This window comes from Oncorhynchus gorbuscha, linkage group LG16, assembly GCF_021184085.1.
Source record: "Oncorhynchus gorbuscha isolate QuinsamMale2020 ecotype Even-year linkage group LG16, OgorEven_v1.0, whole genome shotgun sequence".
Taxonomy (NCBI): domain Eukaryota; kingdom Metazoa; phylum Chordata; class Actinopteri; order Salmoniformes; family Salmonidae; genus Oncorhynchus; species Oncorhynchus gorbuscha.
The window spans coordinates 26,906,810-26,929,582 of NC_060188.1; the positions used below are offsets into that span (position 1 = coordinate 26,906,810).

The 22,773-nt window shown below is 45.3% G+C and overlaps 1 protein-coding gene across 2 annotated transcripts in view; it reads left to right on the forward strand.

The window, feature by feature from the left end:
* Positions 1–2,388: 2,388 nt before the first annotated feature.
* The window catches only part of LOC124000818 (gap junction gamma-1 protein-like), a 45,432-nt gene continuing 25,047 nt past the window's right edge, over positions 2,389–22,773 (forward strand). Inside the window, exon 1 of one of the 2 annotated variants that reach the window (XM_046307445.1) lies at positions 2,389–2,491. The gene's annotated coding sequence lies outside the window, so the exon portion shown is untranslated. Of the gene's footprint in view, positions 2,492–3,437; positions 3,865–22,773 lie in introns of those variants that run through there. The other variant, XM_046307444.1, reaches the window with a different exon arrangement.

Sequence of the window (22,773 nt, forward strand, 5' to 3'; positions counted from 1 at the left end):
AACATTTTAAACCTGCTGTTATTGGCAGAGAGGTTTGGAACCCTCTTACTTATTGGCCTGTTTAACTAATTTACTAATGTCACCAGGCAGGTCAAAATTCCATCCCACCAAAAAAGGATGGCATTTCAGCTGTTCTTTTCAAACCGCTCTTGCACTAAAAGGGCATCATAATTTTCACAATTTCACAGTGTTATTCCAAAGTCAAAGTGTGAAATAGATCAACACAGGGAAATAATGTTTTTGGCTGCACTGAGCCTTTAAATGCAGCGTTTTATGACTTTACTTTTTGTATCTTGTACATGTTTATGGTCTGATGTAATCAGTATTGTCCGTGTCAAACATAGCAGTTACAAGAGTCTCAGTTTGTTGGTAATTAACCAGGTCCCCTCCCCTCCTTCGATGGCGTCTGTTGTGACCGTGTATGTGATCAAATCCCTCTCCCACACTGCTGCTATGTACTGTGCAGTGTGTGAATGTGTCTTCTAACCCTCTGCAGTGGTCCTATCTCTCTCCCTACCCCGTGCTGGCTGGCGTGAGTTGTGATCGTGCGTGGCCCTGGGCAGTGGGACGGATGGCAGCGGTTCCTGCCGGTCTGAATGCACGTCCCCTGAGCGCTCGCTGCAATCTGTGGACTGCTGCTAAATATAGACGAGAGACACTAGAGACCGCTCTGCTATGGCCTGGCTGAGGGCACCCTCCCCAGCAAGGCCTTCCCTCTCTTCTCTCATCTGTCTCTTTTCATCCTCCTTTTCATCTGCTTGATTCCCCCCTCTTTTCATCTCCTCGCTCTGTCTATCTTCTCCTACACCTCTGGTTCTGTCATCTGCCTCCTTCTCTCTTTCAGTCTCACCTCTCCATCACAAGCAGTCACATACATTCCTCTCACATCCACCCACCCCCCGCCAGCAGAAAACATATTCATGTCTACTGTGATAAGAAATGTAATAATATATCATTATTTACATTAGTTTGTTAGTGTGACCCAACCACAATACCCATAGACTGAGCAGAGACTGGTGGCTAAATGCTAAATATATGTCTCCCTTTATCAGCAGATGGCTAGAGACTGGTAGAGGGTAGGTGGCTTGATGACAGAGCTGCATGAATACGTAGAGGTTATTTCCTAATCCTTTAACGGGGAGGAGGGTTTGTGGCTACCCTGACCTCCCCTCCATCCTTTCCTCCCTGAATAGTCACACATGTCCTAGAGACACAGGGGGGCGCCATTGCTGCCTGGCTGGCCGGTCCGTGACAAGTGTTGGTCCGGGAAAGGTCGGAATACTGAACGAACAAAGGGGAAAAGAAAAAAATGCATGACTGTGTTGACTCTCTCACCCCTAGGGCACCTGAAGGACCCAAAACACTGAATCATCATCCTCCGATGATGAGAGATCACAGGATCTGTGAGGGTCAGGCCACACTGCAGAACACAAGCAGCTAGGCAGGGAGAGTCGGGCTGGGGGGATGGCTGCACAGACACATGCCTGACAGAAGAAGCGAGACAGACTGGGTGGAATACATTGGACCCACATTGAAGAATTAGGTCTCAAACTTAACTAGCCTGGTTTCAGTTAGCCATGTGTTCCCTGGCTTGAGGCTTCACACAAAGGCAGATCAAGACCAGGCCCCATATCATTTTTTTTTAAATTGTACCTTTATTTAACTAGGCAAGTCAGTTGACAGCCTAGGAACAGTGGGTCAACTGCCTTGTTCAGTGGCAGAAGGACAGATTTCTCAGTACTGAGCAGTTAGTTAGGGGATGGATGGATGGATGGATGGATGGATGGATGGATGGATGGATGGATGGATGGATGGATGGATGGATGGATGGATGGATGGATGGATGGATGGATGGATGGATGGAGTGGCTATGTTCCTTTCCAGTATAGAGCAGGAGTGAGAATGTTAACGTTATTTCCAGTGAATCAAGAATGGAAGATTTGACTCTATGGGATCATGATATGGAAGGGACTCTTTTGGAACTTAATCTTCCCCTTGGGACATTGTTGTCTTTGGCCTGGTGGTGGAGACTGTCAATTACACTCTGCATTATGGGTCATCCAACCGAGTGAAGTCATCAAAGTTGTATTGGGATCCCAACTTTCCTCTCTCCTCGGGCTCTTGGTGTTGAGCAGCAGCAACTGAACAGAAAAAAACGAGTGTAAACCTGGCATCAGCCTCTTCTCTGGGCGCCCTCACAGGCAGAGCCCAGACCCAACCAATCCTGTCAAGCCTGTCCTGATTTGACAGGGAGCTATCACTGTGGAGAGAGGATGAGAGACTGCCGCTGGTCACAGCGGGAACCCGGTTCCGTTGTCACTCTCCATTTCATTGCCACAAGGCTATCTCTAAAAGGACTTACATTGTTCTACCGTTGGAACTTTCCGTGTCTCTTCGCGCGCTTCTCTGTGATGGAAGAAGTAGAAAACCCGGTGTCAGCGCAACAGCTCCTTTCATAAGAAACGTAAATCTTACATCAGGCATTTTTGGGGTAAGTAGAGTCAATTCGATTTTGAATTGGCCATTGAGGCAAAGTCAACATTCTATGGGGCTTGTGCGTTAATAGGGAATTAGATGTGGATTAGGTTACTCTAACATTTTAACAGTTCATTTGGAGGAGAAATAGCTTACAAAATTAGGTTATCACAATATTTGCACATCTAATTCTGCAGACAGTTCAAGGTAAGGTAACTTAACTTTTACACAATTTAATTTGTTCCATTGAAATGTTCCCTCCCTGATATAGCTCATATATTGAAATAGTTGTTTGCTAATGCAAAGGAATTGCCTCCTCAACGTGCGGTGATGTTTATGACGAGTTGTGTCACCAAAATCCAAATGTGTAACCTGACGGGCACGCGCACTGTCAAAGATGCGCAACATCCCACTGTTCTTTCGCATCACATCGACATCACTGCGCTTCTGACAGAAAATCGAGCTGTCACTCTCCGGTGTCCATCGTATCTTCAACCAAAACGTGTCAGCTCGAAGTCTAGCCAGCGACTATGTCATGCCAAATGGTAAACAAACGCTCGCCTGCCATAATAGATACGAGAGGAGAAGTCACTGTCGGATTGAGGTGGATTAAACCAGCTGAAGTCACTTGCACAAGACATAAACTCTGGTTTTCCGACGATGAAGCGACCCAAGAAGGAACAATAAGATGTGAGCGATTCGTGGCTTTGTTAGAAATGTTGAATTGTGGCAACCCAATTCAGCGACTGACATGAACAAAATAATTTGTCTGAGAAGCTGATGCTACTGTTCCATATGCAAGAAGCCTTTAGACCCGACAACTGGCGCATGTAGCCTACTACTAGAGCGTTGGACTAGTAACCGAAAGGTTTCGGGATCGAATCCCCGAGCTGACAAGGTAAAAAATCTGTCGTTCTGCCCCTGAGCAAGGGCGCCGAAGACGTGGATGTCGATTAAGAAAGACCCCGCACCTCTCTGATTCAGAGGGGTTGGGTTAATGCGGAAGACACATTTCAGTTGAATAGGTTCAGTTGGACAACTGACTATGCATCCCACTTTCACTAGTAGGCTACCGAAATAACAAGAACGTAGACTGTTCAGGAATGCGCTCATTTGGGATTTGGAATGCATTTTACGCAGCAGAGAACTTTGCTTTAATCGACGTACTTGTAATCATGAGAGAATAATAGTTATCCTAGGAACATGGACAAATAATGCACAAGCTTTGCCTGATGCGATGAGATACTCTTCACGTTCTCTTGAGAATTGGAGCCAACCATATTAACACCGACAAATTGAAGTTTGGACTGTGTGTAAAGCCAGAACCGACAAAACAATTTCCCGGGACACCGCATCTATATTAAAGCATCTTCACAGACTCGCATAGCGGTAAGAATTTCTGCCCTATACAATAACGATGCTGCTCTTTATTTGCCTATTCATTGTCTGCACGAGGCTGTGTTCCGTAGTGCGTTTTGGTTAGCCTTGGGTAACCAATGCGCCTTTGCAACAATGGCAAATCGAACGCACATTTTTGCACGGTCTGTTTTTTTTCTCGTAAATTGTGATCTACATTTTGCATGGCCTGTTTCACTGTTATGTTGCCTACAGACCTACTGTGCCTTAGTATCACCAGGAGGGCAACTCTCAACCGACCACACCTGCACATGTGGTTGGAGAGGCGGATTAGATTGTGGCGGCTAAATTGCGCGACGTAAAATCTATTTTCTGAGTGCAATCCGTTTGCCAATCTCAAATGAATAGTCTTATCACCGGTTAATTGTATGGTTATTTCAAATACGTGTATTCGGTTTGCATGTCAATAAGCGCTTCATTATCCTATCCTTTGTTACAGAATATTGGCAGTTGTCATGTTGGATGATTGTGTTTTTTAGTATGCTTTCATTTAAATATATGTAGCTTTTCGGAACTAGTGCTTGGTTTCTCATAGATTAATTAACGATCGTGTGCAGTGCGCTCGATTAATGGGATTAACAAACGTTCGGTAACCACAGTCAATGAGTTGGGGACAATAGGCTCTGGAGCGTTAGCTACAGTTCATCGTGTTCAGTATTTACTACTATGCACAATAAAACAATACACAAGGGAACTGTAGTTGTCAAGATATACAGATTGTTTTTAGGCTATTCAGAATATCTTGTGTTTTTGTCTTCATGCGAATATGGTAACATTAAACATGATGTATCTTTTACTTTTATGACATTACTATTATATAACAATGACATTATTATTATTTTTTATTAAAGGAGCAAAAGAGTGAGTCGTGGACAGGGGAAGAAAGGTATACCGTGATTTTCAGAAATGGCCCTCCTCCCCACAGCCACCTTTTCCGTTTCTCTCCATTCCGTGGGTGTTGCTTTATTAGCCACCTGATTCTCTAATCCATGCAAGTATTCATTTTGACCAACTTCCCTCTCCCTGGATGTATTTAATGTATCTGTAACTGGTTCAGTCAGAGGCACTCCCATCACTTGGTATGATTAACCCCAGACATAGCCTGGATATTCCATTCTTATGTTACTGCAATGAGTTCCTGTTCCATTATCCCTTATGCACATTACATATACACTGAACAAAAATATAAACTCAGCATGTAAAGCGTTGGTCCCATGTTTCATGAGCTGAAATAAAAGATCCCAGAAATGTTACATACAGACAAAAAGCTTATTTCTCTAAAATGTTGATCTTGTTAATGTCGTCCAACTGTTGAGCATTTCTCCTTTGCCAAGATAATCCATCCACCTGACAGGTGTGGCATATTAAGAAGCTGAAAAAAACCCAGCATGATCATTACACAGGTGCACCTTGTGCTGGGAACAATAAAAGGCAACTCTAAAATGTGCAGTTTTGTCACACAACACAATTCCACAGATGTATCAAGTTTTGAGGGAGTGTGCAATTGGCTTGCCGACTTCAGGAATGTCCACCAAAGTTGTTTCTAGGTAATTGAATGTTAATTTCTCAACCATAAGCCGCCTCCAATGTTGTTTTATAGAATTTGGCAGTACGTCCAACCGGCCTCACAACCACGTGTATGGCGTTGTGTGGCGGTGAGAGGCTTGCTGATGACAACCTTCTGAACAGAGTGCCACAAGCTACGGACAATGAACGCAGTTGCATTTTATCGATGGCAAGATCCTGAGGCCCATTGTCGTGCCATTCATCCGCCGCCATCACTTCATGTTTCAGCATGATAATACACAGCCTTTTGTCGCAAGGATTTGTACACAATACCTGGAAGCTGAACATTTTCCAGTTCCTCCATGGCCTGCATACTCACCAGACATGTCACCCATTAATTAAGCATGTTTGGGATGCTCTGGATCCCTGTGTACAACATAGCTTTCCAGTTCCCGGCAATATCCAGCTCCTTCACACAGTCATTGAAGAGTGAGACAACATTCCACCGACCACAATCAACTGCCTGATCAATTCTATGCGAAGGAGGTGTGTTGCACTGCATAAGACAAATGCTAGTCACATCAGATACTGACTGGTTTAATGATCCAAGCCCCTACTTTTTTTTTAAAGTACGGTATCTGTGACCAACAGATGCATATCTGTATTCCCAGTCATGTGAAATCCATAGATTAGGGCCTAAATAATTTATTTCAATTGACTGATTTCCTTATATGAACTGTAACTCAGTAAAATCTTTGAAATATTTGCATGTTACGTTTGATATTTTGATTCAGTATACATCCGGTTTCTGTGTAGTATCTAACACTGACAGACTGGGATGGACTTCAGCGTGTTATACAGTGACTGCACCAAGCTGCAGACACACAATACAATGTCTGTCTACAAAATGTAGATACATTTTACATAGCCCAGCACCAACAGAAAAGCTCTAGCCATGAATCCTACGTATTGGTTTGTGTTAAATACAGATGACATGTATTTATTCTGTCTCCCCTTTGGTGAAATGACCATCTTCATCCCCTCATTGGCCCTGTTTTCCTAATACCTTCTTGTCCTCCTCTCTCTGCTTTTAAATTTACAAGGTGTGTTTTGGCATTTCTCTTCATTTCCACCATGGGACTGTGGTGCACACTTTTCTTAGGCAGTTTATCTCTGTCCCCCCCCCCAACAACCCCTTAATCCTGAGCTCTCATCTTAGTCCCTGGAGAGTGGGTGGGAGACCCGACCACTGCAGGGAGGAGGAGGGGTCAGCAGGGAGACCAGCCTCCCTGGCCCCAGTGCTGAGAGAGGGATGAGTAGCAGATTCTGTGTGGTAGCAACAAAAAAAAGAACACCATCTCCCACATCAGTTCTTTATCATCAAGACTGATGTGCTCTTCTAATATCTCCATTCAAAACACACAAATTGCTCTCTGTTGAATCATCTGTTGGGGGAAACCACTGGGCCAGACTTCTACTGTAGAGAATACAAATAATGGATAAACGGATGGAATAAATCATGGATATTAGTCTGCTAGGTGCTAGAAGAGAGAGATTCGTCTCCCCTTGAGTAATAGTGTAGAATGTAAAATAAATCACAGCTGTTTTAAAATAGTAGGCTAATCATCGACCTAAAAATGGTCGACGTCTGAATAATGGTGTAGGCCGACGGACTGTATCTTGCAAAAGATGTCCTGAAAATGCAGTGTGCTCTTTCAGAAAAGGATTTGACATTTTCCTTCTTTGAATAGTGAATGTCATTGTAGAGGGTTCCTCACTCTCCGTCCAATTTTCTAGCTGCATGGGACAAGAGCTGAAATGCCTGGGCATTATGTGTACATCGGGTTTAGCAGACGTAAACACACCTCAGATTTAAACCTGGTCGCACAGCGCACAGACAGAGAAGACTGTGGCTTTGTGTCTGAAATGCAAATGCTTTAGATTCCCTCCATTTTCCTCTTGGCTAGTGCTTTAGACTTGTCAAAAACAAAACAAAAATGGAGAATGTAAGTCGCTCTGGATAAGAGCGTCTGCTAAATGACTTAAATGTAAATGTAAATGAGAATAATCTTAAAGTATAGCCTAGTGGTTAGAGCGTTGGACTAGTAACCGGAAGGTTGCGAGTTCAAACCCCCGAGCTGACAAGGTACAAATCTGTCGTTCTGCCCCTGAACAGGCAGTTAACCCACTGTTCCCAGGCCATCATTGAAAATAAGAATATGTTCTTAACTGACTTGCCTGGTTAAAAAAATGTAAAATAAAAAATAAAAAAAGAATGAAGGGACGTGTTTTATCGAATAGTGTAAATGGTTGTTGTAAATTGGGTTTGTTGTGTGTTACTGACAGTTTTGGTCTGGTATGACGTTATGGCAAAATTAGAAGGGCATATGTTCATTTTTTGGGGGGGGCTGTATGTCTCTGGGTTTTGATGTGGTTTATGTTGTGGAACAGTACTGGTATGATGATTGGGCTGGTCTTGTAGAACATCTTGGATCTTGGCTATGGGTTGTGGATTGAGCTGGTCTTGTAGAACATCTTGGATCTTGGCTATGGGTTGTGGATTGAGCTGGTCTTGTAGAACATCTTGGAACTGTTTGCTCTGGATTATACATTTGGCTAGTCTCTTAGAACCGTTTCAATTTCACTAAGATATTGAGACAATTCATTGAACACTTGATGACCGTTTTGTGACACAAAGCATTCCTCTATCCACTGACAGAAGGTCATGCTGTATGTGAGTTAAGAAAGCGAGTAGAGGATTTTTAAACGTGTGTGTGGGGAGATGGGTGTGTTAAATGAAAGTTGCTTTCTTGAGAAAGGTCGACTACGTCGAAGACTTTGACCTTGTGTAACGGATGTGAAACGCCTAGCTTAGTTAGCGGTGCGCGCTAAATAGCGTTTCAATCGGTTACGTCACTTGCTCTGAGACCTTGAAGCAGTAGTTCCCCTTGCTCTGCAAGGGCCGTGGCTTTTGTGGAGCGATGGGTAACGATGCTTCGAGGGTGACTGTTGTCGATGTGTGCAGAGGGTCCCTGGTTCGCGCCCGGGTATGGGCGAGGGGACGGTTTAAAAGTCATACTGTTACACATGCGGTTTTCTTTAATTGCTCTTAACTAAAAATGCATCCCCCCCCCTTCTAATTAATGTGTAAGATTAATGAGTGCGCACTGCAACTACACACGTTCTTTGTCCTTGCTTCTTCTTAACACTGACACAGAAATGTGGTGGGGCGTCTGTAGTCCAAAACACGCGATTAGCATCACTTTGTTTGGCAATCGGACACAAAAAAGGTCCAACTGAAATTTGACTTCTGCTTCATCCCAACCCTTCCAAACATTCTAACAAAACTACACAGTGAGCAATGGGGAAGGACTGTGTCCTTGTCCTCGTGACTCATCACGACTTGACGTCAGTCTGAGGAGAATGTCCCCTGCGGTCACCCTCCCTTAAAACACAAATGTCTGTAGTTGACATTCCACGTGCAACGATGAGTCTTTCATTTTTGCTAAGCAAGAGAAATTGGTCATTTTCCTAACGAAGAGAATCCATATCGTCATGATTCACGATACACCCATACTTATCAGGGTCATTTTTCTGGGGAAAAAGTCAACTGTGTCATTTTGTTCATTTTCTTACACCCCTCAGATATTGAAGACAGGCTTATAGAGAGCCATGAATGTTCATCAGACCAGACATCAGAAACTTTATGTCAGTGTTTTAAAGGTCTGTAATGCAAAGGAAAATGTCTGTGTGTGCATGCGGGTGTGTGTGTGTGTGTGTGTGTGTGTGTGTGTGTGTGTGTGTGTGTGTGTGTGTGTGTGTGTGTGTGTGTGTGTGTGTGTGTGTGTGTGTGTGTGTGTGTGTGTGTGTGTGTGTGTGTGTGTGTGTGTGTGTGTGTGTGTGTGTGTGTGTGTGTGTGTGTGTGTGTACAGACTGTGATGTCTGGTTTACCTCAGTGTGTGCTCCTAAGGAGAGGTGAGCAGCACAGCAAAATGCATACAGCCATGAGACTCCTTCCCACTGGGAAAGTCACTGCTGAGCACTGGGATCTGCTCAGACACATGTGCCTCGTGTAACACACACACATCGTCTCTCTCTCTCTCTCTCTCTCTCTCCCTCTCAGACACACACACACATACACAGTCTCAGACACACACAGATTCACACACTGCTCTTACACACAGAGACGTTTACGCTCTGACATACATATTCACACAAATTTCTCAGACTCATGAGTCAGGGTTCCATGATGCATTTACGTACAAGCGTGGAGGAGACGGCACGGCCCGTAACGCGTGGCGACGGGTCTCATGCCTACTGCCCGCAAGTCACTAAAGGGGTGGAGCCGCATAGCTGAAAGCTGGCTGCACTACACGCAGTAGGAAGGAATGTACTTTAACCACAGACGCTGGTCGTTCACTCAATTAAACTGAGATCTATGTGTGTCGTGTGTGGGTGTATGCATATGGACGTTTGCGTGTGAGGTGCAGCTGTTGCTAGGGTGAAATATAGTCAGGACGGAGGATGCACAGTTGCACTGTTTAAACATAATCACATAGCCAGTGCCGCTTGAAACATATTATATTGAGATACTGTATCTTGGCTCCTTAAACCAAAACCTTTCTTCGCCTGCCTGAGTTCTAAGCTCTGTGGCTAATAAGCAGCTCTAGACTAACACACACTCACACACACACAGTATGATACTAAGGTGAAACACGCTGTGAAACACTGTGACAAATTATCAGCAGGTTGTCTCCGCTGCGGTGGAACACACAGAGAAAGTCCTTTCACTCACACACACACACACACACACACACACACACACACACACACACACACACACACACACACACACACACACACACACACACACACACACACACACACACACACACACACACACACACACACACACACACACACACACACACACAAAATATCAGCACACTCGCAAGGGTCATCTGCAGGGTGCAGAGACTGAGGTGGTCGTCTATAAGAATCCAGTAGGGGATCTGTGTCACAGTGCTGTGCACGGCGAAGGACGCACGATTTGTCCAGCAGCGTTCACTGCTCATGCCCCATTGGCTTAGCTGGGCCAGTCGTGGCTGCATGGGCTCTGTCTCTCTCTGTCCTCGTCAGCAGGAGAGAAGAGCTGAGCACAACAGCCAATCTCAGGGGCCACCGCAGCAGAGACAACCTGTTACTCCCCGGCAGCCAGACTCAGCTACACAGAGAGGGAAGGAAAGGCACAGAGAGAGGGAGACATTTGATTTGCTTCTTTGCTGACACAAGTGTTTTAGCTTATAATATTCATTCATGTCAAATTTATGTCAAATCTGACATAATGATCTTTTAACGAATAGACGTGAATGAGCAGCTGAAAACATACAGTACACTGTATATGTCTAGTCTGAAACCAAGGGCCATGCAACTCTGAGTTGTCCAAGAGAATCCTTTCGGTCAATTGAGCATCTTTAAGGGTCTGCAGTACACATGACCAAAATGGTAGAGAGAGAGAGAGAGAGACAAGCTGGTACAGGGTTATTTTTAGCCACTGCTACATGTGCAGTAAGGGTTATTTTTCCGAGACATCTCACTGTCTTTGGTCACGTAGCTGTCCATCCCAACACCATATGGTGGATAGGCAGACAGGTGGATAGATCTCCCAGATGATATAGACATGCTCTCCAATGGGCTGAAATATTCAAGAGGGATTTCTCCATTTATACTGCGATCAGATCCCAGACGAATCACCAAACTGACGTCCTCCACAACTCTTCTCCCTGAAATAGGCTACTATTACTATGCTGATATGCCATAAGCTTTGTAAGCATGCATATTTTCCTGGTCTGACTCGCTGTGGTGGGGAGGGTCAGTTAGAAAATAACTCTGTTATACTCGAAAGATATGGGTATGGTTGTAGAGAATCGAAGGACCGTGAATGTAAGAAGAAACCTTAAGGCGCGGAAGCAACCGCTACCAGCCTAAAGAACAAGGATGAGGCGGATGTCCAGGTTAAGGGGAGTTTAATGGAAGGAGATGTCCACATTCATACACACATCACACACATCTGACCACTCTTGGTTCAGATAATTGAGAATCCCATCCAGTGAGAACGGACATTAATTGTGTCTGAGAATGATTGTGGTTCTGAAAAGAAAGGATAAATAAATGTAGGCTGTAGCACTAATATGATACGCATGACATGAAAGTACAAGCTCGTGTACAACACTGTAAAAAGGCCTAGCATAAATGAACTAGTAAACGGGCTCCATAAGCTCGAGGTCCTGTATATAAACAAATATATAGGAAATACAGCAATGTAGAAATGTCTACAGAATATAGCCCAGATTATAAACCGGGTGGTTCAAACCCTGAGTGCCGATTGGCTGAAATCTGTGGTATATCAGACTGTACCACAGGTATGACACAGAATTACTATTTACCGGTCTAATTATGTTGGTAACCTGTTTATAATAACAAAAAGGCACCTCGGGGGGTTGTGGTATATGGCCAATACACCATAGCTAATGGCTGTATCCAGGTACTCTGTGTTGCGCCGTGTAAAAGAATAGCCATTAGCCATGGTATATTGGACATATACCACACCCTCTTTGGCCTTATTGCTTAATTATAGCATGTACCTGGCACCATGCATGTACCTGGCACCATGCATGAGAAATGCTAACAAAGGGCTAATCGCTAATAAGCATGCTAAATCCTAATGCATTCGGAATACATTTACATTTACATTTAAGTCATTTAGCAGACGCTCTTATCCAGAGCGACTTACAAATTGGTGCATTCACCTTATGACATCCAGTGGAACAGTCACTTTACAATAGTGCATCTAAATCTTAATACAAATGCTAATGCTCGCACACGCTAACGGGAGCGCGAGCTTACTAACAAGCTCAACACAATACAATTATTTACAACAGACGCTACTTGGCTCCAAACCCACAAGACATAAAGATCTCTATGTTAAGCTGCACGCACAATAAAACATCCAAACTGCAAAGGTATGTGACCTCATGCAGGAGGACGAGTAGCGTGACCTTGACCAATAAGAACTCAAATAAGTTTAGGACTTTCTGAATGACTGAAGAACACCAGTAGAGTGTGCTAGAACAGCTGACTGAAGCTGGCTGTTTTGACACAACTCTTCTGTCCACTTCTGTTCTTTCACTCAACTTGTCTGGTTTAGTCACTCTTCTGCATAAGTCCCTTTCTCTCCTCTTCAAACTCTAGGGAGTCAGCACCAACTACTTATGGAAGGCTACTCCATGATCTTGAGTTGAGGCAGAGAGAGAAGGGGAGGTCCATTTGAAGGGTCTTAGCTATGGGTTACATTGAAGGCTGTCACAGTTACATTGCCCTAATAATATATGCCATTTAGCAGACGCTTTTATCCAAAGCGACTTACAGTCATGTGTGCATACATTCTACGTATGGGTGGTCCCGGGAATCGAACCCACTACCCTGGCGTTACAAGCGCCATGCTCTACCAACTGAGCTACAGAAGTCTAGGCATCTCTTTATCACTCATTGACCTATTTTCTTCAAAACCTTTCATCTAAACAGATGATGGAACAAACAGACAGACACAGCCGTCAGCTACACACAGAGGCAGGTCGAAAAAGTAGGTGAACCCTTAGGAATTACCTGGATTTCTGCATAAATTGGTCATCAAATTTGATATGATCTTCATCTAAGTCACAACAATAGACAAACAAAGTGCGCTTAAACTAATAACACACAAATTATTGTATTTTTCCTGTCTATATTGAATATATCATTTAAACATTCACAGTGTCGGTTGGAAAAGGTATGTGAACCCCCTAGTCTAATGACTTCTCCAAAAGCTAATTGAAGTCAGCTAACCTGGAGTCCAATCAATGAGATGAGATTGGAGATATTGGTTAGAGCTGCCCTGCCCTATAAAAAACACCCACAAAATGTGAGTTTGCTATTCACAAGAAGCATTGCCTGATGTGAACCATACATCGAACAAAAGGGATCTCAGAAAACCTATAGATGAAGAATTGTTGAAAGGTTGGAAAGGGTTACAAAAGTATCTCTAAAACCCTTGATGTTCATCAGTCCACGGTAAGACAAATTGGCTATAAATGGAGGAAGTTCAGCACTGTCGCTATTCTCCCTAGGAGTGGCCGTCCTGCAAAAATGACTGCATGAGCACAGTGTAGAATGCTCAACGAGGTTAAAAAGAATCTGAGAGTGTCAGCTAAAGACCTACATAAATCTCTGGAACATGCTAACATCTCTGTTGATGAGTCATCGATACGTAAAACACTAAACAAGAACGGTGTTCATGGGAGGACACCACGGAAGAAGCCACTGCTGTCCAAAAAAGATATTGCTGCACTTCTGAAGTTCGCAAAAGAGCACCTGGAAGTTCCACAGCTCTACTGAGAAGATATTCTGTGAACCGATGAAACTACAGTTGAGTTGTTTCGAAGGAACACACAACACTATGTGTGGAGAAAAAAAGGCACAGCACACCAACATCAAAACCTCATCCCAACTGTAAAGTATGGTGGAGGGAGCAGCATGGTTTGGAGCTGCTTTGCTGCCTCAGGGCTGGACAGCTTGTTATCATGGGCAGGAAAATGAATTCCCAAGTTTATCAAGACATTTTGCAGGAGAATGTTATGCTATCTGTCTGCCAATTGAAGCTCAACAGAAGTTGGATAATGCAACAGGACAACGACCCAAAATACAGAAGTAAATCAACAACAGAATGGCTTTAACAGAAAATACGCCTGATTGAGATGCTGTGGCATAATCTCAAGAGAACCGTTCACACCAGACATCCCAAGAATATTGCTGAACTGAAACAGTTTTGTAAAGAGGAATGGTCCAAAATTCCTCCTGACCGTTGTGCAGGTCTGATCCACAACTACATACAACGTTTGGTTGAGGTTATTGCTGCCAAAAGAGGGTCAATCAGTTATTAAATCCAAGGGTTCACATACTTTTCCCACCCTGCACTGAGAGTGTTTACACAGTGTGTTCAATAAAGACATGAAAACGTATGATTGCTTGTGTGTTATTAGTTTAAGCAGACTGTGCTTGTCTATTGTGACTTAGATGAAGATCAGATCAAATGTTTTGACCAATTTATGCAGAGGTCCAGGTCTTTCCAAAGGGTTCACATACTTTTTTTAGCCACTGCTACATGTGCAGTAAGGGTTATTTTTCCGAGACATCCCACTGTCTTTGGTCACGTAGCTGTCCATCCCAACTCCATATGGTGGATAGGCAGACAGGTGGATAGATCTCCTAGATGATATCAGAGATGGTAATTCATGTTAAATGGTTGACCAATCACGCTAAGTGAAGCTACTGCACTGTTAGTCCTTCACATGCTGGATCTGATCAGACAGGTACATGGTCTCCGACGGGCTGAAATATTCAAGAGGGATTGATCCGTTTATACTGCGATCAGATCCCAGACGAATCACCAAACGGACGTCCTCCACAACTCTTCTCCCTGAAGTAGGCTCCATCTATATGCTGATATGCCATAAGCTTTGTAAGCATGCATATTTTACTGGCCTGACTCGCTGTGGTGGGGAGGGTCAGTTGGGAAAATGACTCAAACACCGTCAGTCTACTCTTCTGTTCTCTCAATTTTTGGGCTTTAGTCACCCTTCTGCATTAATCCCTATCTTTCCTCTTCAAACTCTAGGGAGTCAGCACCAACTACATATGGAAGGCTACTCTGAAGGCCCTTCCTGATTGATACTGTCTCCATAATCTGAGTTGAGGCAGAGAGAGAAGGGGAGGTCAGTCTTAGCTATGGGTTGCGTTTAAGGCGGTCACAGTAGAAGCAATAGTTTAACATTGCCCTCGTCTAGGCCTCTCTTTATCACTCGTTGACCTATTCTCTTCAAGCTGCCAGTCAGGCCCCTTCAACATAATAACTTTCAATAACAGATCATGGAACAAATCAAATCAATGTTTGCTGGTCGCGTACGCAGATTTGCAGATGTTATCGCAGGTGCAGCGAAATGCTTGTGTTTCCAGCAACGACAGTACAGCAATACTGAGCAATACAAAACAATACACACATAATGCAAAGTAAAAAGAAAGAAATTAAGAAACGCCAGAATTAATCCCATGAACAACCCAAATAGCACTGCAACAGTAATCCAAATGAAATCTGTATGTTTCTACACCAGAGGAATTTACACAAGATCTTCTAAGAATGATATGTACAATACATTAGTAGATATATTACAGTGAGCTATGTCAAGAATCCAGTATATAAATAAATATGCGGTGTGTATAAGCAGTGTAACTAAAATGCAATGTACAGTAGTAGAAATATTAGAATGGGCTATGTGAAGAATACAGTATATAAATAGATGGTTCAAAATCCCATAGCAAAATAGATAGAATTGCAGGAACTTAGTTTCCGGACCTGAGTATAAATAATGTATATGTATGTGATTGGTGTGTATAGACAGGATGAATAGAAAAGCTGTGTACTGCAGTAGTTATATAGGATGAGCCTTGACTAGAATACAATATATACATACATATGAAATGGGTAAAACAATATTTAAACATTATTAAACTGACCAGTGTTCAATCAATGTATGTACGTTCATATGGCAGCAGTCACTAAGATGTAGGGTAGAGTACCGGGTGGTAGCCGGCTGGTGACGATGTCTGAGGTTCAGGACAGGGTACTGGGCGGAGGCTGGCTAGTGGTGACTATTTAACAGTCTGATAGCCTAGAGATAGAAGTTGTTTATCAGTCTCTCAGTCCCAGCTTTGATACATCTGTACTGTCACCGCCTTCTAGATGGTAGTGGGATGAACAGGCACAGCCTGTCGGCCTGCCATCAGCTACGCACAGAGCCAGGTTGGCAACAACATGAAACGATTGGGCAAGAATTTTAAACAACAACAAACTAATGTGGCACGCTCGTCATTTTCCAACGGCCTTGTTACATCACCGCCATGAGCTAGCTCTCTCAGGGCGGTCCGGTCCAGTCCTCTCCCCCCACCCCCACAGTCTCTTCTCCTGCCCCAGTCTCTTTCCCTCTTTCCCCCCCCCGAGTCCTGTTTAAACAAAGTAATACAAGTGTGTTTCCATGGCTACGAGGCCTGGCGATTATCTGGTGGTGTGATAGAAAGGACTAAAGGGCTACGCAGATGCTAGCATGCTAGCTAATAATGGGCGTTAGCATCAAAGCAAACTTTGAGATATAATGTTTTTTTTTAAAGAAAAGATGAGCTTGACAGAAGAGCTCAAGGGCTAACTTGAAATTGGCTTGTTTCCACCGTCACATGGGAAGGGCATGGATTCGGGGAAGGGAGAGAGATGTGAAGGAAAAGAGCCTCTCACATAAACAGCCTTAACTCAAGAGTGTTTACAGTACGACCAAGGAAGGGCTGATGGGGAATGTGTTCTATCTGAAGGTGATAAAGTATATGTTTTGGTGTGGGGCATGGGGGAGAGACTGAGTAGGGGTCCTTGGCTGGAGCAGTGGAGTTATGTCTGGATCTCATCTCGTCTTCTGTCTACTGAACTTGGCAGCAGAGGACTCCTGGAGCAGCCGGTCCTCTCCCCTACACTCTCCACCCCAAGCCATCCGGTTATTGACCCAGTGAGGGACTTATACTGGAAAACTGGTCCGTTTATGTGTGCGGAGTCACTGGTAGCCCTGGCAAGACTTAGGCTACACACATGAATACTATCTGGAGTCAGAGAGACACATAGTGAGCCAGGACTGTGCTTCTTCAGTCCAAGTCTGTAATCCTTCAGCGCGTCTCTGTTATCATTACTGGATAGGAGCACGCTTCTCCTTCAAACACTGGTTTCTGTGGAGAACGACAACAATGAGATTACATGAAAACTGAGACTGACATGGCCAATGAACAAGCCTTTATTCGTCTGCTTGCCTGAACAATAAGCATCAGCGTGTGGTCTTGGATGTGAGACAGCACAATGTACAACAGTAGGTCCTACAATGGTGTAGTCATGGTATACTCTTATGCTTAAGCCTACCACGTTTTTAGGTGAATAAGGGATTTTTTGGGGGGTGAATTCACTTTTGTTAACATTTTTGGGAGAGATCTGATGTGCCCCCATATTCATTCCATAGTGACTCTACCCCTCCTCCCTTACTCTTCCACTCTGTACTCCATTCCTCTCTCCTCCCTGGTGCACACACAGTCTTTTGTGGAAGGTAAAGTGATTGCTTAGTTCAACATAATGCTCTCCATCTGTTGAATTTGGCTTCTATTAGTTTCAATTGAATACGTTGGTGTTGGAATCTTGCTCTAGGGCCTTAGGGGCCTCACTTAAATAAATCCAGGGGAAAGTCCTATACTTTTCCATTTTTTAATCCCTTACTTAGCTATGGGATGTCACTATCAATTACCTTTAACTATGAGCTGCGTTTTCCTCTTTTCTGAAACAGGGAACTCTTCCACATCAGAAACAGATACACTATAGCTTATAGGGCATCTCTACTGAATGTCTCTCAAATGCAATGATGTTGTTTGATAAACCTTGACCATGTTGATCATTTTTCTCTTAGAGGTTTGGGTCCTTGATCAAAATTCCTAGCCACTTAAAGGCCTAGGCTATTGATGATTGAGTTGGAGACATGCGTGGCCACACAGTCATGGGTGAACAGGGAGTACAGGGGGGGCCTGAGCACGCACCCCTGTGGGGCTCCCTTGTTGAGGATCAGCGTGGTTGAGGTGTTGTTGCCTACCTTCACCACCTGGGGTCAGCCTGTCAGGAAGTCCAGGACCCAGTTGCACAGGGAGGGGTTCAGACCCCGAGCCCTGAGCTTAGTGATGAGCTTGGAGGGCACTATGTGTCATGCAGGTGAACGAGGACCCAAACGCGACTTAACAGAAACAGAGTTTATTAATGTTCAAAACGGAATAACAGAAATCCTCTAGATTGTAGAGGGGAAAACAACTGGAGAAGCGGCCACAGACTGCAGGTCGCTTCGGGTAGGCGCAGGCCGTAGTCGACTGAGACACCTGCTCACACGCAGCGTCTGATGAAGGCACAAAACACGACAGGACAGGGTGATACACAATCACGGCAAAAACACGACAGGACAGGGCGAAACGCAATCACAGCATGGTGAATACAATACAAGGAACCGACGGCACAGGAACGGATCACAAAGGAATAAATAGGGACTCTAATCAGGGGAAAGGATCGGGAACAGGTGTGGGAAGACTAAATGATGATTAGGGGAATAGGAACAGCTGGGAGCAGGAACGGAACGACAGAGAGAAGAGAGAGCGAGAGAGTGAGAGAGGGAGGGGAGAGGGATAGATAGGAGGGAAAGAACCAAACAAGACCAGCAGAGGGAAACGAATAGCATGGGGAGCACAGGGACAAGACATGACAATAAATGACAAACATGACAGTACCCCCACTCACCGAGCGCCTCCTGGCGCTCTCGAGGAGGAACACTGGCAGCAACGGAGGAAATCATAGATCAAACGGTCCAGCACGTCCCGAGAAAGAACCCAACTCTCTCCTCAGGACCGTAACGAAAAACGATAAAAAGGAAACTAGGGTACTACTCTAAAAAAAAAAATGAGAACTAGGGACAGACTGAGACACAGCAAGGGCAGGGACAAGAACAGGAGAGATGCGATGGCAGGGAACAGACTGAGACCCAGCAAGACCAGGAGCAGAAGCAGAAAAAAAAATTACCAGACTTCTTCTGCGCGCAGTCTGAACACGCAGCCACGAAACGGCGCGTGTCACGCTCCTGAGTCGGCCACCAAAAGCGCTGGCGAATAGACGCAAGAGTGCCTCGAACACCGGGATGACCAGCTAACTTGGCAGAGTGAGCCCACTGAAGAACAGCCAGACGAGTGGAAACAGGAACGAAAAGGAGGTTACTAGGACAAGCGCGCGGCGACGTGTGCGTGAGTGCTTGCTTAACCTGTCTTTCAATTCCCCAGACTGTCAACCCGACAACACGCCCATAAGGAAGAATCCCCTCGAGATCAGTAGAAGCCACAGAAGAACTAAACAGACGGGATAAGGCATCAGGCTTGGTGTTCTTGCTACCCGGACGGTAAGAAATCACAAACTCGAAACGAGCGAAAAACAACGCCCAACGAGCTTGACGGGCATTAAGTCGTTTGGCAGAACGGATGTACTCAAGGTTCTTATGGTCTGTCCAAACGACAAAAGGAACGGTCGCCCCCTCCAACCACTGTCGCCATTCGCCTAGGGCTAAGCGGATGGCGAGCAGTTCACGGTTACCCACATCATAGTTGCGCTCAGATGGCGACAGGCGATGAGAAAAATAAGCGCAAGGATGAACCTTATCGTCAGACTGGAAGCGCTGGGATAGAATGGCTCCCACGCCTACCTCTGAAGCGTCAACCTCGACAATAAATTGTCTAGTGACGTCAGGAGTAACGAGGATAGGAGCGGACGTAAAACGTTCTTTTAGAAGATCAAAAGCTCCCTGGGCGGAACCGGACCACTTAAAACACGTCTTGACAGAAGTAAGAGCTGTGAGAGGGGCAGCAACTTGACCGAAATTACGAATGAAACGCCGATAGAAATTAGACCTAAAAAGCGCTGCAACTCGACACGTGACCTTGGAACGGGCCAATCACTGACAGCTTGGACCTTAGCGGAATCCATCTGAATGCCTTCAGCGGAAATAACGGAACCGAGAAAAGTAACGGAGGAGACATGAAAAGAGCACTTCTCAGCCTTTACGTAGAGACAATTCTCTAAAAGGCGCTGTAGAAACACGTCGAACGTGCTGAACATGAATCTCGAGTGACGGAGAAAAAATCAGGATATCGTCAAGATAGACAAAAACAAAAATGTTCAGCATGTCTCTCAGAACATCATTAACTAATGCCTGAAAAACAGCTGGCGCATTGGCGAGACCGAACGGCAGAACCCGGTACTCAAAATGCCCTAACGGAGTGTTAAACGCCGTTTTCCACTCGTCCCCCTCTCTGATGCGCACGAGATGGTAAGCGTTACGAAGGTCCAACTTAGTAAAGCACCTGGCTCCCTGCAGAATCTCGAAGGCTGATGACATAAGGGGAAGCGGATAACGATTCTTAACCGTTATGTCATTCAGCCCTCGATAATCCACGCAGGGGCAGAGTACCGTCCTTCTTCTTAACAAAAAGAACCCCGCCCCGGCCGGAGAAGAAGAAGAAGGCACTATGGTACCGGCGTCAAGAGACACAGACAAATAATCCTCGAGAGCCTTACGTTCGGGAGCCGACAGAGAGTATAGTCTACCTCGAGGAGGCGTGGTCCCCGGAAGGAGATCAATACTACAATCATACGACCGGTGAGGAGGAAGGGAGTTGGCTCGGGACCGACTGAAGACCGTGCGCAGATCATGATATTCCTCCGGCACTCCTGTCAAATCGCCAGGTTCCTCCTGAGAAGTAGGGACAGAAGAAACGGGAGGATGGCAGACATTAAACACTTCACATGACAAGAAACGTTCCAGGATAGGATAGAATTACTAGACCAATTAATAGAAGGATTATGACATACTAGCCAGGGATGACCCAAAACAACAGGTGTAAACGGTGAACGGAAAATCAAAAAAGAAATAGTCTCACTGTGGTTACCAGATACTGTGAGAGTTAAAGGTAGTGTCTCAAATTTGATACTGGGAAGATGACTACCATCTAAGGCAAACATGGGCGTAGGCTTGTCTAACGGTCTGAAAGGAATGTTATGTTTCCGAACCCATGCTTCGTCCATGAAACAACCCTCAGCCCCAGAGTCAATCAAGGCACTGCATGTAGCACCCGAACCGGTCCAGCGTAGATGGACCGACATAGTAGTACAAGATCTAGATGAAGAGGACTGAGTAGTAGCGCTCACCAGTAGCCCTCCGCTTACTGATGGGCTCTGGCCTCTTACTGGACATGAATTAACAAAATGTCCAGCAACTCCGCAATAGAGGCACAGGCGGTTGGTGATCCTCCGTTCCCTCTCCTTATTCGAGATGCGAATCCCTCCCAGCTGCATGGGCTCAGTCTCAAAGCCAGAGGAGGGAGATGGTTGCGATGCGGAGCAGGGAAACACCGTTGATGCGAGCTCTCTTCCACGAGCCCGGTGACGAAGATCTACCCGTCGTTCTATGCGGATGGCGAGAGCAATCAAAGAGTCCACATCTGAAGGAACCTCCCGGAGAGAATCTCATCCTTAACCACTGCGTGGAGTCCCTCCAGAAAACGAGCGAGCAGCGCCGGCTCGTTCCACTCACTAGAGGCAGCAAGAGTGCGAAACTCAATGGAATAATCCGTTATGGACCGTTCACCTTGGCATAAGGAAGCCAGGGCCCTAGAAGCCTCCCCACCAAAAACTGAACGGTCAAAAACCGAATCATCTCCTCTTTAAAGTTCTGGAACTTGTTAGAGCAATCAGCCCTTGCCTCCCAGATAGCTGTGCCCCATTCTCGAGCCCGGCCAGTAAGGAGTGAAATGACGTAAGCAACCCGAGCTCTCTCTCTAGAGTATGTGTTGGGTTGGAGAGAGAACACAATCTCACACGTGAGAAAGGAGCGGCACTCAGTGGGCTGCCCGGAGTAGCAAGGTGGGTTATTAACCCTAGGTTCTGGAGGCTCGGCAGGCCAGGAAGTAACAGGTGGCACGAGACGTAGACTCTGGAACTGTCCAGAGAGGTCGGAAACCTGAGCGGCCAGGTTCTCCACGGCATGGCGAGCAGCAGACAATTCCTGCTCGTGTCTGCCGAGCATGGCTCCTTGGATCTCGACGGCAGTGTAACGAGCGTCTGAAGTCGCTGGGTCCATTCCTTGGTCGGTTCCTTCTGTCATGCAGGTGAAAGAGGACCCAAACGCGACTTAACAGAAACAGAGTTTATTAATGTTCAAAACGGAATAACAGAAATCCTCTAGATTGTAGAGGGGAAAACAACTGGAGAAGCGGCCACAGACTGCAGGTCGCTTGGGTAGGCGCAGGCCGTAGTCGACTGAGACACCTGCTCACACGCAGCATCTGATGAAGGCACAAAACACGACAGGACAGGGTGATACACAATCACATCTGCAAAAACACGACAGGACAGGGCGAAACGCAATCACAGCATGGTGAATACAATACAAGGAACCGACGGGACAGGAACGGATCACAAAGGAATAAATAGGGACTCTAATCAGGGAAAGGATCGGGAACAGGTGTGGGAAGACTAAATGATGATTAGGGGAATAGGAACAGCTGGGAGCAGGAACGGAACGACAGAGAGAAGAGAGAGCGAGAGAGTGAGAGTAGTGAAAATATAATAAGTTCAGCTAATGACATGTTATAAAGTGAAATGTCAGGTGCTCCTCCATCCTCTCT